Source organism: Nerophis ophidion, linkage group LG04, assembly GCF_033978795.1.
Source record: "Nerophis ophidion isolate RoL-2023_Sa linkage group LG04, RoL_Noph_v1.0, whole genome shotgun sequence".
Classification (NCBI taxonomy): Eukaryota; Metazoa; Chordata; class Actinopteri; order Syngnathiformes; family Syngnathidae; genus Nerophis; species Nerophis ophidion.
In genome coordinates this window covers 61417390-61433527 of record NC_084614.1, presented here as the reverse complement: position 1 = coordinate 61433527, position 16138 = coordinate 61417390, and the positions used below count along the sequence as shown (strand labels likewise).

The window sequence follows — 16138 nt, the reverse complement described above, 5'->3', positions numbered from 1 at the left end:
CAGGCCGATTCTCTCATGTGCTGCGTTTGTGTTCTTTGAACTCAAGCCCTGCATTTGAAAGCCGTCCTTTTATGTCGGACCACTCTCTTTGATGGGGCCTGTCACTTTGTACAATAGTGCGCTCGGACATGACCACATGATCACACCTTTTAGGGAGGGACGGGCGCATGCATGCAAAATTTGAGCAATATTGGTGGCCATTAAACAAAACTTTAAGCAAATGTCCTTGTGCCATTACTCTCATGATTACAAGAAACCTTTATGTATTACATGCATGAATTTACGTGAAAAAGGGGGGCCGTCTTATATCTGGCGTCTGGACATTTATACATGCGTAACAGGCAAGTCGGAGATTTTCTTCCTGTCACTCACAGTGCATAAGTGGGTTCACACAGAGAAGTACCTTCAGTACCTTGTGGTTAGAGTGTCCGCCCTGAGAATGGTAGGTTGTGAGTTCAAACCCCGGCCGAGTCATACCAAAGACTATATAAATGGGACCCTGCCTGACACTCAGCATCAAGGGTTGGAATTGGGCGTCAAATCACCAAAAAAGATTCCCGGGTGCGGCCACTAATGCTGCTCACTGCTCCCCTCACCTCCCAGGGGGTGATAAAGGGTGATGGGTCAAATGTAGAGAATGATTTCGCCACACCTAGTGTGTGCGTGACAATCATTGGTACTTTAACACCTCTCCAATGATTTGTGTGCAGCGATGGACGCTAACCACCCTCAATCATGGCCATCTCGGATATCGTGACAAGATTAAAGTTAAAGTTAAAAGTACCAATGATTGTCACACACACACTAGCTGTGGTGAAATTTGTCCTCTGCATTTGACCCATCCCCTTGATCACCCCCTGGGAGGTGAAGGGAGCAGTGAGCATCAGCGGTGACGCGTCCGGGAATCATTTATGGTGATTTAACCCCCAATTCCAACCCTTGATGCTGAGTGCCAAGCAGGGAGGCAATGGGTCCCATTTTTATAGTCTTTGGTATGACTTGGCCTGGGTTTGAACTCACAACCTACCAATCTCAGGGCAGACACTCTAACCACTAGGCCACTGAGTAGGTCAGGTAGGAGAGGGGAGGGACTAACTTGAGTGGTTGCAATTCACCGTTAACAAGGAAAGAAAAAAAGAGCGCACATAAGTATTGGCATTTTATTTCCAGTAAGTGAGTCAGGACCTGTCATGTCAGACCTGGCTTTATTTGTATATTTCCTTATTTCTGTATTAAGTTCATTTTCTGCTCTTTTATTTTCATTTTAATTCTGGTTTCCCCCTTCACCACTCTCTCTCCTCCTCACCTGTTCCTGATTGCCAATCTGGACTCACCTGTTCCAAGTTGCCAATCAGGCTCCTGTGTAAACCAGCCTGCCCTTTCCTCAGGGCTCGATCATTGTTTATTGTTGTAACTGGTTTTGCGTATGCTAGCATTTTCTGTGCACTTCCTAGGTGCCTTATTCCTACTTTGTTTTTGACATATACACGCTAAACCAGGGGTGTCAAAGTCAATTATTATTAATTATCTATGGCCCCCGAGATGATATTTGATTAGTATTAGAATCAGCTCACAGGCCACAGCCGCCTGCAGCTTCTTTGCATGCATCAATACTCCATCAGTGTTGGTGCTAGGAATTTTCAAAATGGGTTCCCAGGGACCCCATCAAGTCATAAAAATGGGGCCCAACAGTAAATTTTTGGGGCCCCACTCTTTTGTAAGTTTTTTGAAAACAAATGATAAATGTATGCAATATCCTGTTAAATCTCACATTGTATGTTGTGTTTTGGAAAAAGGTTGTCATACTCTGTACTTAATTTATTTAAAAAAAAATAATAGAAAAGAAAACAAATGTTTATGCATATGTAAATTTATGAGTCATAAACATTCATTCACTTTTTTCATTCCTTCATGGATCTAAACTTTACTGCTGCCGGTATTTTTTTCTAAATTTTTATTGTAATATTTTCAGTTCTAATTTTGGCCAAAGTAAGACAAACAAAACAATCTGAAGTTGTCGTGATTTTTTAGTTTTAATGCCATGATTTTAATAGTCTGGCCCGCGTGTGCACAAATGTTCTTCCATGCGGCCCCTGAGCTAAAATGAGTTTGCCACCCCTGCGCTAAACGGATTGCACGAGCAGAGTAAATGAGCTTTGCGTGTGTTATCAAGGTTTTTATGTGTTTTAATACACGCAAAAATTTATTGGGCCCTAAAAGCAGTGTCCATATAGATATTGCAGCGTAACAACAAAAATTGCAAATTGAAACACAAATTGAGCATTTTAGCAAAATATAGAAGTTATTCTAATTTTAAGAATTTAAGCACAGTCTCCAAAATAATTGTCAGGAGCCTACGAAATATTCTACATTTTTTAAAAGTTAGAATTGCCTAGTAGGAAAAAACATTTAATCCTTTTGGCAAAAACTGGTTTTGAAATAGATAGGTCAGCTTTTATTCAGGTTGATCTTATATTCTGGTCAATACAGTATCTAAACTTGTTGTGTAAATGCAAGCCAAATCTGGTTTTATAGTTCCAACCTGAAATGGTGGAAACATGATTTTTTTAAGATACAAATCCAGTGATTTGCCATTGTTCCCTTTGTATAGCAGTACTGCGGTGTTTGACTTTTAAATGAAGACACTCAGTATAATTGAAGTGTGTTCAGATACAACGAGCGTTGGAGATTTTTAAACCTTCTCTCCTCATCTTCATAGTGCTGACCAGTGCTGGAAGTGTTCTCAATTGAGAAAGCAGCTAATGACTTCAGCAGAAGACGCTTCAAACAATCCACCGCCTCCACCGTCTCCATCGTGGCCAAGGTTGGCACATGTTCTGAGGTGCCTGTCAGTCCTTTGGCATCAAGAATCTGTGGAAGTAGATAAAGCATCTTTTTAGTAGCACGGCAATATGCTAACGACGGGATGTTCTGACATTTCAGTTAACATGGCCACTGCTCCAAAGACCTCCCAAGAGAGGTTTTTGGGGAGTTCTGCAGTCACAAAGTCCCCCCAAAACCAGGATCACGATGGTCTGGCTCGGCTATTGTCATTAGTTAGCGGAAAAAATCTATGGCTCGTATTGAAATGTTAAACATATACTGCAGTCAAAGTGTTCTGCACACTTTCACACCTTCCCTTTAACGGCGGTGGTCATGCACTAAGGAAGGAACAGTTCGGTTGACCTAACACAATGTGAAGTTTGAAACATAGCTTTTTCATTTTTTAACACTTAGGGTCTGAATTACTAAAAGTAGGCGCTTACTAAAACCCGTGCATACCGGATAGCGCACGCAACTAAACTAACTAAACGTGTGCAAAGTGGATTGCGTCTGCTAAGTGAGTAAAATAAGGCGCGCAATCCATTTTGCGTCTCTGTCTTCATTAATATGCAGAATATATGTTGATCATCAAAACGCAAGAAAATGCACTTGTAATTATTTAGCACTGGCAATGTGATTTAACAACACTCATCACCGTTTTGCGAACACTATCTTGCGTTTTATTTAGCACCAGTCAAAAGGACGTGCAAATTGACAGTTACACAAACAGCTGCAGAACCAGTGCTCTTATTGCACAGACAAACGACACAAATAAAAATATATAAATAATAAATATCAGTGTTTATCTCATGCCAACAACCCGAACATGCCACTTTAGCTTGTTTGCATTAGCATTATGTTCACTCGGTTTAAGGCTAATAACTACACAAATGGAGTATCACTGACTACTTTTATAACACATAATAATGTAAATAGTTCATATTTGATGTTATTTACTTTCATTTCACTGGTGTACTGCCTCCTTTTTTCCTCATTTATCCAACAAAGTCAGAGTAGTAGGCACCTGAGGTCGCCGCTTCGAGTCCGGCTTCCTACTCCTCCGTAAATATGTTTAAAAGAGTCCGTCTACTTCTCGTAGCTTTGCGTATCGAAATGAAGTTTGTAATAGAAATAATAAACAACAACCAACTGCATATAGTTAGAAGACTATGGCTATGTAAATACCCTGCAAGATAATTTAACTGATCTTCATCACAAAGATGTCCCACAAAAGTTCCTGCAAGTCAAAAGTTTATTTTTGTTCTTTTTTCTGTCCATTGTCAAGTTTGTTGTAATAGAAATACACAAAAATGAGAAATAAACAAGCCGTCACTGAAAAGGTTCTAGGTAGCTTCCAAAAGTCCCACTTTGCAGGCAGGAACTTTGAAAGGTTTTTGAAGAACTAATTCTTCCCGGGTAGTTTTTTGGTGGAAAAACAGGGGGAACTTTATTTACCTGGGTAACTGGCAAAGTTCCTGAAAAATTTACTGCACTGAAAAAGGGCCTAATATCAAAATGGCCCACCGGCGGGAAAAAAAAAGTTTGGCCTCCCCTTCCCCAAAACCAGCACAAGTCTCTGGTCCACCTGTTGAAGCCATGATTCTCTCTCTCCAACATCTGCTTTCTGGGACACAAAGGTTCATATAATAACACTTTGACACTTTGGCTGTCCTGCAAAACGAACTGAGAGTCATCAAGACCGGCTTTCCGCTTCTCCTTCCTGCCAAGCAGCACAACTCCAAGGTGATGAGAAAACCTCTCTCTGCGAGGAAATATCCCTTGTCTTCCACAGTCTACACTTCAATACACAATGTGCATCTAATAGAAGGGCATGATTACAAGCTTGTGTTGGTCAAATAGGACAAGAATCAAACAGTAGTAGCTAAGAAAAGGAGTCCCGTATACTGTTTGCATCCCCAACTTAGGTTTCTCTGAGTATTCAAACACTGAGAAGATCTTTTTTCAATTGTGATCTGTGAGCACGAAGAAGCTTTTTGGAAAAGTGAAACTTGACTATTCTCCCAGGAACTTTTTCACCTGCGCTGGACAAAGAAAAGGAGAAAGAGGAGGTGCTCAAAGTTGTGTGACTGAACCCAAAAATGTTAAACTACCATAAAAAGTCACTGCAAGACATTTTACAGTCTCTCCCTCGTATTTTTATGACGGTATAACTTCTCCAGAGACACTACTAAAAAATGGATATACTTTGGAGAAAGGGTTTTCCGGGATAAGGACCCCCGAAGTGATTGACAGATGGAGCAGGGACCCCCTACATCATGGGTGTCAAAATCATTTTACATCGGAGGCCACATGTGGAATAATATACTCCCAAGTGGGCCGGACAGATACAATCACAGCACGATAACTTCAAAATAAAGACAACCTTAGATTGTTATCTTTCTTTTAAAAAAATAATGTTTTGTTTACACTTACAAACTCCGTTTCCATATGAGTTGGGAAATTGTGTTAGATGTAAATATAAATGGAATACAATGATTTGCAAATCCTTTTCAACCCATATTCAATTAAATGCACTACAAAGACAAGATATTTTGATGTTCAAACTCATAAACTTTATTTTTTTTTGCAAATAATAATCAACTTAGAATTTCATGGCTGCAACACGTGCCAAAGTACTTGGGAAAGGGCATGTTCACCACTGTGTTACATCACCTTTTCTTTTAACAACACTCAATAAACGTTTGGTAACTGAGGAAACTAATTGTTGAAGCTTTGAAAGTGGAATTCTTTCCCATTCTTGTTTTATGTAGAGCTTCAGTCGTTCAATAGTCCGAGGTCTCCGCTGTCGTATTTTACGCTTCATAATGCACCACACATTTTCGATGGGAGGCAGGTCTGACTGCAGGCGGGCCAGGAAAGTACCCGCACTCTTTTTTTACAAAGCCACGCTGTTGTAACTCTTGTCTTGCTGAAATAAGCAAGGGCTTCCATGATAACGTTGCTTAGATGAAAACATATGTTGCTCCAAAACCTGTATGGACCTTTCAGCATTATGGTGCCTTCACAGATGTGTAAGTTACCCATGCCTTGGGCACTAATACACCCCCAAACCATCACAGATGTTGGCTTTTGAACTTTGCGCCTATAACAATCCGAATGGTTATTTTCCTCTTTGTTCTGCAGGACACCACGTCCTCCGTTTCCAAATATAATTTGAAATGTGGACTGGTCAGACCACAGAACACCTTTCCACTTTGCATCAGTCCATCTTAGGTGAGCTCGGGCACAACCAAGCCGGCGGCGTTTTAGGATATTGTTGATAAATGGGTTTGGCTTTGCATAGTAGAGCTTTAACTTGCACTTACAGATGTAGCGACCAACTGTAGTTACCAACAGTGGTTTTATAAAGTGTTCCTGAGCCCATGTGGTGATATCGTTTACACACTAATGTTGGTTTTTGATGCAGTACAACCTGAGGGATCAAAAGTTTGTAATATCATTGCTTACGTGCAGTGATTTCTCCAGATTCTCTGAACTTATTGATGATTTTACAGACAGTAGATGGTAAAATCCCTAAATTCCTTGCAATAGCTCGTTGAGAAATGTTGTTCTAAAACTGTTCGACAATTTGCTTACAAATTGGTGACCCTAGCCCCATCCTTATTTGTGAATTACTTAATATTTCATGGAAGCTGCTTTTGGACCCAATCATGGCACCCACCTGTTCCCAATTAGCCTACACACCTGTGGGATGTTCCATATAAGTATTTGATGAGCATTCCTCAACTTTATCAGTATTTATTGCCACCTTTTCCAACTTCTTTGTCACGTATTGCTGGCATCAAATTCTAAAGTTACTGATTGTTTGCCAAAAAAAAAAAGTTTATCAGTTTGAACATCAAATATGTCGTGTTTGTAGCATATTCAACTAAATATGGGTTGAAAATGATTTGCATATCATTGCATTCCGTTTATATTTACATCTAACACAATTCCCCAACTCATATGGAAACGGGGTTTGTACATTTTGCAGTTATTAGTATTGTATCTTTTTTGCAGTTATTTATACTTTCTGAATAAATTATGTAATGATGTTCTTCAGTCAACTCATTGGTGTTAATTTTCAATCTATCAAGATAAAAAAAAGATTATCAAAATCAAAATATAGCATGTTATTTATGTGGTTTGCTCATTTTATTTGACTGGTGCACTAACATTATGTGGTTTATTTTTTTTTTTTACATATGTAGCATAATTTAAAAAGATACAAAGAACTGCTATTGCTACATCTAGTGGACACATTTAGAACAGCATTTTCTTTCATTCAAAAATTTTGGCTCATTTTAAAACTTAGCAAACTTATCCCGTGGGCCGGTTAAACCTGTTTGCTGACCTGATCCGGCCCACGGGCCTTACGTTTGACACCCCTGCCCTACATTTACATCTTGTATACGATTGTGCTTTATAATAAACTGGTCCTAAAGGTACCTTGTTATTCTGCAATACCAAGATATTCAAATAATATAGTGTAGCACCCCTAATAGCATGCGAATCCCTAGCTGACAACTAGCGCCCTAATCATTAGATTGCTAATCACTGGCTAGCTTAAATGCTAACATGAATATAATATTATCTTTATCAATTCATGTTTTTATTATAAACCTGCGGGTTGCAGTGAGTACCGTGGTCACGCCACTGTCATGTATAGCAACACCACAGTGTGCTACATCAATGTTATTGTGTATTAAAAGACATCTGAATTCGTGAAAACATTAAAAACAAGATATATTTTTAAAAAGTCAAATCAACAAAGAATGTCTTAACCCCCCCTGCAGTACCTCTGTGGTTCCCCTGGTAAAGGCGTATTCTCTAGAGTAGTCAGTGGACAGCCTATATAGCAGCGAAGCTATCCTATCCAGTAAAAATGACTCTGTTGTCTAAAGGCCAACTGAATAAATGCACGCTAAAATGAAAGGAAAACTACCATATTTCCTTGAATTGCCGCCGGGGCGCTAATTAATTTAAAACCTCTTCTCACTCCTGCGCTTACCAAAGGCATGCGGTAAAAGTAAGCATGCGCTAATTATTTAAAAACCTCTTCTCATTCCGGCACTTACCAAAGGCATGCAGCAAAAACTTGAGTGTGATGTAAGGATACCATCATGAAAAGCACATTTAATTAAAAAAATACGTTATTACGGTCTTACCTTTACTTATAAATATAGTCCATGCCAGCTCCTTCTGATCAAAAGCATCGATAGTCTTCCTTATCTTTCTTCAGTTTTAAAAGTCTCTCTGTCTCGATGGAGATCTTCCTTTATTACCTCCTCCAGCACAATCACGTCACTCATTTCACTTGACTTTGTTTATTTTTCAATAAAACCTCAGTCCAGGTCACTCTTCCGCTCCTCCTCTCCGCTATATCGCTGTCTCCCCGCCGCCATCTTGGGCCGGGCTCCAGCGTGCCCTGCCTGTCTGTCGGAACGTCTGCTTCACAGGTATATTAATAAAACATAACGCTTACTGTTATTTTTAGCATACCGGTATTCAATAGCTTGGACCTTAAATCCGACAGAATAGCTCTTAATCTTCTTCCCTTTATGCGATTTCAAATTACCGGTATTGAAATCAGCCTCCTACCTTTTGAAAATGATGACAAGGGAAGTGTCATTCGTGTCGTCACGAGTTTGACCAGGCGGTAATACTAAGCATGCGCTAATTATTTTGCGAAGCGAGTTTGACCCGGCAGTAATTCAAGGCAGGCGCATACTATATGCCCGGCGGCAATTCAAGGAAATACGGTACTTTTTATGGAATTTTGCCTATCAACTACAATCCTTATATGAAACAGGAACATATATATTGTTTTCCGTGCATTATAAATAATGGAAAATCTGCTAGCACAAGGCAGCTAGCAATGCAGTTAATTGGGATTCACCTATTTTGCTTCTATTTTTCTAAAAAAATAACAATACTCCATTTACAGGCCCTGCATTTTAACCAAACGATTGCAACATTGTTATTGTAGGAGGAAACACAGAGGAACTACTTTTTTGCGTAATGACTCAGCGCTTTGCTCAGAGCCACGAGGTATGCGAGCAGCTACTAAATTGCTAAATTGTCTTGGGAGTTTGCGAAATATTAAGACTTAGAAATTGCACACGCTCCAGACCGAATGAATCAGCTAATTCTTACCCTTAACTCCAAAATATCGCTAGGAAGGCACAACAATGTTTGTTTCATCCCCACATTTTTCCCTGAAGTGTAAGGGTTAAGCTGAATGCACCACCTAAACACGGAGCACAAGACCTGTGCTGAAAGATACAACCATCCCATCAGTCAGCATCTTAATGACAGCGGAAATTGTTAATCACTGTTTTGTCATCTGTGTGTTTTGTATTTCTTGGCGCTCACGACCTATGGTCATGAGCTTTGGATTATGACTGAGAAAGGTCCAAATGAGTTTCCTTCGTCGGGGGGCGGGGCTCTCCCTTATAAATAGGCTGAGAAGCTCTGTCATTCGGGAAAAGCTCAGAGTAAAGCCGCTGCTCCTCCACATCGAGAGGAGCCAGAATAGATGGTTCGGGCATCAGGTCAGATATGTATTCACTGTTCTGTTACAAACGGAAAACAAAGAAATGGGATAAAATTGCTCTGATATGAACAGTGGTAGGATTAAATAAACTCTTCCTAATCCTTTTTCCAGACGTGATGTAATGAAAAAACTGGAAATATGTTATGCATGACATTATATTGCATGCATGTTCGAAATAAACTGAAATTCCATTAGAATCAATTGAGGTCTTGGATTTGCATTTTATTCACTATTTTAACTACTTTCTTTTGTTTCACTTTTGTGAGGAACATTAACTTAGGATTTCTATCTATGGTATCATTATAGTCCTCAGTTGAAATTGGGTCTGGAATCTTTTCCTCTGATTTTGGTCCAATACTTACAAATTTATTGAAACTTTCAACTGTCATTATTTATGTTTCCGTCTGAGAAATATAGGGGATAATCTCTCTTAATGCCATTTTTAATAATACTATTGAGGATGCCCCATGTTGCTCTCATATTGATTTGGTTCCTGTCTAATATCCATCCATCCATCCATTTTCTACCGTTTATTCCCTGTTGGGGTTGCGGGGGGCGCTGGTGCCTATCTCAGCTACAATTGGGCGGAAGGCGGGGTACACCCTGGTCAAGTCGCCACCTCATCGCTGTCCTGTCCAATAATTGACGGTAATATTCTTTTCTACATGTTCGTAGTATGCTAGTTGTCTTGTTTTTATATTATATTTATATTTTCTGCCTCTGTAGTTCTTTGTGTTATACATTTTCTATATAATGTATTTTTATTACAAGCATGTTTTAATACTTTTGTCATCCATAGTTGATTGTTCTTTCTCTGCTTTCCACTGAGTGGTTATCATGGACAATGTTTGTCATAAAGTATTATGAACGTGTTTAAAGAAAATGTTCATATGCTTCATCGACATCATTTTCATTGGACACATTGTCCGCAATCTAATTCAAAAGTGTATGTGTGCGACTATGTGTATGAATTAAATGAGGAGTGTTACCTGTAGTGTTGAGTGAAAGGCGGAAGGAAGTCCAAAAGGGGCAAGGCTGGCTCGGAGGTCCGTGAGCAGACGCGAGGTCGAGGGGAAGAGAGAGGCGTCAAAGTCGTGTCCAGGCGGAAGGTCGAGATCCAAGAGGCAGCCAAGGAAGCAGTGGGAATACGGGGAGACGGGACACACTTCTCGTGATCCAGGAACAGAGGTACACTGCTGGAAATTTGACAAGGAGGACACGAGACAAATTAACACAACGGGAGAGGAACACAGAGAGAAAAAGATTGCATAGAGCTTGCTAAGTTCGGCTTAGTGTACAGGACAAATTGTTAAGTTCTGGCCCCGGATAGCAGGTTGTTCTGATTTAAGAAGGCAGGTCATCTCATCAGCGACAGGTGTGTTGATTGCTGGCAATTGATTGCAGCTGCTTGCTACAGCCAGACTGGCGTACCCTGGAAGTAAATGTGTCATCCCATAGCTTGTGTTCGTAAATAGTTTTTTAATTTTTTTTTCATAATATAGCATTAACAAAACGTCTGTATTTTTATAATATAGCGTTATATTTTTATAATATAGCGTTAACAAAACGTCTATATTAATCATGACCCCGGAAGTAAATGGGGGGGGAAGGTTTTTGTAGGGGGGAAGAAATTTGGCGTGACAACTCCAAAAAATATTCCCATTGTTTTTAATGAAAGCCATCAGCAGTAAGAGCAATTCAGACCGAATTAATTTCCCCATTAGTTTGAGCAAGGATGAAAGATTTGTGAATTAGGATATTGATAGTGAAGGGATAGGGGAAAAAAAGTGACGGCTCCAGGCGACGGCAGTGTGAGCGTTTCAGATGTAATTAGACACATTTATTAGGATAATTCTGGAAGATCCCTTATCTGCTTATTGTTTTAATTGTGTTTTAGTGAGATTGTAAAGATTGTAAAAGTTTGTAAAGACATACCTCAAGGTCGGATGGCTGCGGTGAACACGAAGTGTCTCAGTGAGAAGCCGAGGAGCCAAGCTCACAGCAGCCGCTGCTGCAGGAAGACGAGTAATCCAATGATTTCTCCAGTAAGATATATATCACAATTTCCCCATCCAAAAACATGCTAGTTGACGTAGAGAAAACATGTTCGCTTGACCGCTCCGCTTCACAACAAACAAAAAAACATCGGCTGTGTCTCGGTGCTAAAGACAGCTGCAATACACCGCTTTCCACCAACAGCATTGTTCTTTATAGTCTCCATTATTAAATGAACAAATTGCAAAAGATTCAGCAACACAGATTTCGAAAATACTGTGTAATTACGCCATGAACAGAGACGACTTTTAGCCGCGAGTGGTGCAGCTGCTAATATTTCCTGACAGTCAGTGACGTCACGCGTACGCGTCATCATTCCGCGACGTTTTCAACAAGAAACTCCCGGGAAATTTAAAATTGCAATTTAGTAAACTAAAAAGGCCATATTGGCATGCGTTGCAATGTTAATATTTCATAATTGATATATAAACTATCAGACTGCATGGTGGGTAGTAGTGGGTTTCAGTAGGCCTTTAACACACAATAAAAAGAAACACCGTACTAGGTGAAAACAATCATTGTGAGTCTCCAATTAACCTTCTCTATACATTTTTAAACCTGCACAGAAATAAAACAAAATAAAACTTAACATAAATGTGTCTCTTTTAGGCCTACAGCAACACAGCCAGCCTGCTAATAAGTTAGCTGAAAGCTAATTGACAGAGAGCAAAACTTACAGTCACGTCGAAGACAGCAGACTGACAACACACCGGTGTCTCAGCCTGGACGTCTGCTGTGAGATGTGACGTTCAATGACCATTAAAAATATAGGAAATGACAGTACTAATGATAACATTTGCAAAAATAAAGAGTCACATTACATAATGTGGAAATATAATAAATTAGATAAGATAACATCAAAATAAAATGACATCAAAACAAGAAGAGTAGTAAGACAGTAAGCAATTGAGATCATAAATTACCTCTGTTACACGTACCAGGCCGTGTTGCTCCGGCCAAAAGAGGGGCGAGGGGGTCTTAAACAGTGGCATTGTTGTGTGATAAGGGATAAGGTTAGGTGGGATTTACCCAGGATAACTTTAGTGTAAACGGGGCCTGAGAAGAGGGCTCACTGAGTTCAGTTAATCCTACTGGTTGACTGTGAGTGGGAATGTTGTTTGTCTATCTGTGTTGGCCCCGTCCAATTTGTCCAGGGTGTACTCCGCCTTCCGCCCATGTGCAGCTGAGATAGGCTCCAGCACCCTCCGCCACCCCGAAAGGGACATGCGGTAGAAAATTGATAGAAGGATGGACGCGTTCAGGTGTCTTTCCTCCTGTTTGAAGCATTAAGAGACAAACAAACTGGAGGTTCAACAATTCTGATTGGCGAACATGTCTGTCACTCAAATGCTGGTAACCCTGCAACTGACTCATTTATATGTATATAAACAGGGTGGTTTTTGTGCTTCTACTGTGCTGCCCATGTCAGGTTTAGGTTGCGTTACCTCAAAAAGCACCGTCGGGGTGAGGGATTGGTCGGACAAGCATCCTATAAGCTAACATCACGAGTTTGATCATGAACCTCTTTTCTTGTGCGGGTGTGTTTGTGTGATGATATTGGTTAAAGTTCAGGTCGGGTTAAAGTGAGGATTAAATCTTGAGGAAATGAACGCAGGTCAGTGTAATGTGTGTACGTGTGTGTGTGTGATTGTGTGATTGTGTGTGTGTGTGTGTGTGTGTGTGTGTGTTGTGTGTGTGTGTGTGTGTGTGTGTGTGTGTGTGTGTGTGTGTGTGTGTGTGTGTGTGTGTGTGTGTGTGTGTGTGGGTGTGTGTGTGTGTGTGTTTGTAGGGGATGTAAATCACCCTGTCCAAAGTGATCACTGTGAAAACATCCTGTGTGCATGCTGTGAACCCGCCCCCTCACACACACACACACACACACACAGACACACACACACGCACACACGCATATGCAAAAGCTATGATGCAAGCTGAGTAGTTCAAGTGAAAGGGAATACAAGCCATCTAATCTTTCAGTTATATTTTCTGTTATTTTCAAAATGGTCAACTTCGCTTACTTTATTCGCTCCCATCGTCCTCCACCTCTGAAACTGCCGTGTCATGCAGCAGGCAGCCCAAGAGTGTTGCTCCAGTCCACATCTAAATATAACACACACAGAGAGACATATGTTAGAAAGGCCCTTTGCAAATCATGCAGATGAGTGTTATGCAAACTTCAAATGGTTGTGAAAAGTCTTTAGAGGTGGAGTTTTCGGTACTTGACATTATAACTACAGTATCACAAAACAATAAGCGCTCTGAGACAAATGTGTCTTAATATGGCTGGAATTTGCAGTAGTGTAAGCGTAGTAATACATTATTTATTTATTTTTTTTCTCTTTTTTTTTTCCAGAAATACAGTCGTTCATTGATACTAGATAGTGTACTGAAGAAAGCCCCGCCATGCTTCATGTTGTTTTATATTTTATAATTAATTGTATTAAATAATTTTTTTAGGCTGTTTTTGGTTGTCGACTAGTTTAATTTCAGGACTAGTTACATTTTTGACAATGTTCAATTTACTTTGTAAATGCTTTTCATTTGCTTTTAATGTGTTTATACTTTATAGAATTGTATTCCATTCCCTTTTTCTATTCATTGTAATAATAGTGGCAATAAATAATTACTAGTATAATTTTAAGTTCTTCTATACTTCAGTGCAGTTCATTTTATTTCGGACATGCATACCAGATTCCAATTGTGCACAAACTAAGTTTGACAGTTTACCTTTCAACATGTCTAAAAAGCAGTAGGAAGAAGCACAGCTTATTAAATCCCACCCCTTCTCAACATAACAATTCTCAGAGCAATATAAATCAAATGTTGTCCAATCCTTGTCTTCAGTAAACACCAAAAGTTTTTCACACAATTAGATCTCAAGGAAGAACCGTCAGGACCCAATGTGAGCATAACCCCGCCTTGATGAACCCAAACCCGAACCCTAAATTGTTGCTTTTTTCCTTTTATTAATCTTATTTATTTTTTAAAGTATTTTAGTATTATAGATTATTCTATTTTTCTAATTACTTGTCTCTATTTTTCAATATTTTATTTCTGTACATTTTACACTACATGGCGTAGTGGGTAGAGCGGCTGTGCCAGAAACCTGAGGTTTGCAGGTTCGCTTCCCACCTATTGACATCCAAATCACTGCCGTTGTGCCCTTGGGCAGGACACTTCACCCTTGCCCCCGGTGCCGCTCATACTGGTGAATGCATGATGAATGAATGATAGGTGGCGGTCGGAGGGGCCGTAGGCGCAAACTGGCAGCCACACTTCCGTCAGTCTACCCCAGGGCAGGTGTGGCTACAGATGTAGCTTACCACCACCAGGTGTGAATGAATGATGGGTTCCCACTTCTCTGTGAGCGCTTTGAGTATCTAGTAATAGAAAAGTGCGATATAAATTGATTGATTGATTGATACTTTTATTAGTAGATTGCACAGTTCAATACATATTCCGTACAATTGACCACTAAGTGGTAACACCCGAATAAGTTTTTCAACTAGTTTAAGTCGGGGTCCACGTTAATCAATTCATGATAAATGTAATCCATTATTATTATTATTATTATTATTATATACATTTTGTATAAATTGTTCAAGTAAATTTGGTTGTGTGTTTTTTTTTTTATTATTTCAGGTTTTCCTTTAAAATTTCTTGCAGTGTTTTGTTATATCATTCATTAATATTGTTTTTTGTCACAGTTTGGAGGCTCTGTCGATGCCACTTGAATTGTTACTTTTTTTAGTTATTTTGTTTTTAGTTAAGCATTTTTTATTCATACCTATTTTTGTATGCCATCCATCCATCCATTTTCTACCGCTTATTCTCTTTGGAGTCGCGGGGGCCGTTGGTGCCTATCTCAGCTACAATCAGGGGGAAGGCGGGGTACACCCTGGACAAGTCGCCAGCTCATCGCAGGGCCAACACAGATAGACAGACAACATTCACACTCCCATTCACACACTAGGGCCAATTTAGTGTTGCCAATCAACCTATCCCCAGGTGCATGTCTTTGGAAGTGGGAGGAAGCCGGAGTACCCGGAGGGAACCCACGCATTCACGGGGAAAACATGCAAACTCCACACAGAAAGATCCCACCCCGGGATTGAACCCCAGACTACTCAGGACCTTCGTCTTGTGAGGCAGACGCACTAACCCCTCTGCCACTGTATGATTTTTTTTTATTTTCATGTTATTTTGTTTGTTAGTACATAGTACAGTACTAGTGTAGCAGTATGGTATTAAAAAATATATATATTTTGTTGCCATTTACTTTGTATTTTAGCTATGTTTTATTTTCATTTCAGTTTTAGGACTAATATTTCGAGCAAATTGTGGTAGTGTAGCAATATACAGAGCTGTTTCTAACATTTTAGCTATAGATTACCTGGCCTAACAGATATAATATCTGTAACATATTAACAGTACGATGCAGTTGTGAAATAAATTATAAAATAAAGTCAGAATGGCATCTAAAAATTTGCCCTCCTTGCTTAAAAAACAGTTTGTGGCTGTCAGTGGCGTCCAAAAATAGTGGATTGCTTTGATGACTGTCAAAGTGCAGTCAAGTCATGGGTCAATAGGTCACACAGCAACAGGTTGCTAAAGGCCACGCTGCATGGGAGAGACACAGAAAGAAAGAAAGCAGCAGGGTAACGACAAATGCTTATCGCTTGACCGCCCTCGTGTCGACGGCGC

At 39.9% G+C, this 16138-nt stretch overlaps 2 long non-coding RNA genes across 2 annotated transcripts in view; both read right to left on the bottom strand.

The window, feature by feature from the left end:
• Positions 1-2429: 2429 nt before the first annotated feature.
• On the bottom strand, positions 2430-12188 carry LOC133550581 (uncharacterized). Its single transcript, XR_009806321.1, has 4 exons — positions 12112-12188; positions 11315-11390; positions 10369-10575; positions 2430-2871 (listed from the first exon to the last, which is right to left on the bottom strand). It is a non-coding gene; the product is annotated as an uncharacterized LOC133550581 (long non-coding RNA).
• A 169-nt stretch (positions 12189-12357) lies between these two features.
• Positions 12358-16138, bottom strand: part of LOC133550582 (uncharacterized) — a 90884-nt gene continuing 87103 nt past the window's right edge. Inside the window, exons 2-3 of the long non-coding RNA XR_009806322.1 lie at positions 13453-13534; positions 12358-12708 (exon numbers count right to left, since the gene is read on the bottom strand). This is a non-coding gene — a long non-coding RNA (uncharacterized LOC133550582). The remainder of the gene's footprint in view (positions 12709-13452; positions 13535-16138) is intronic.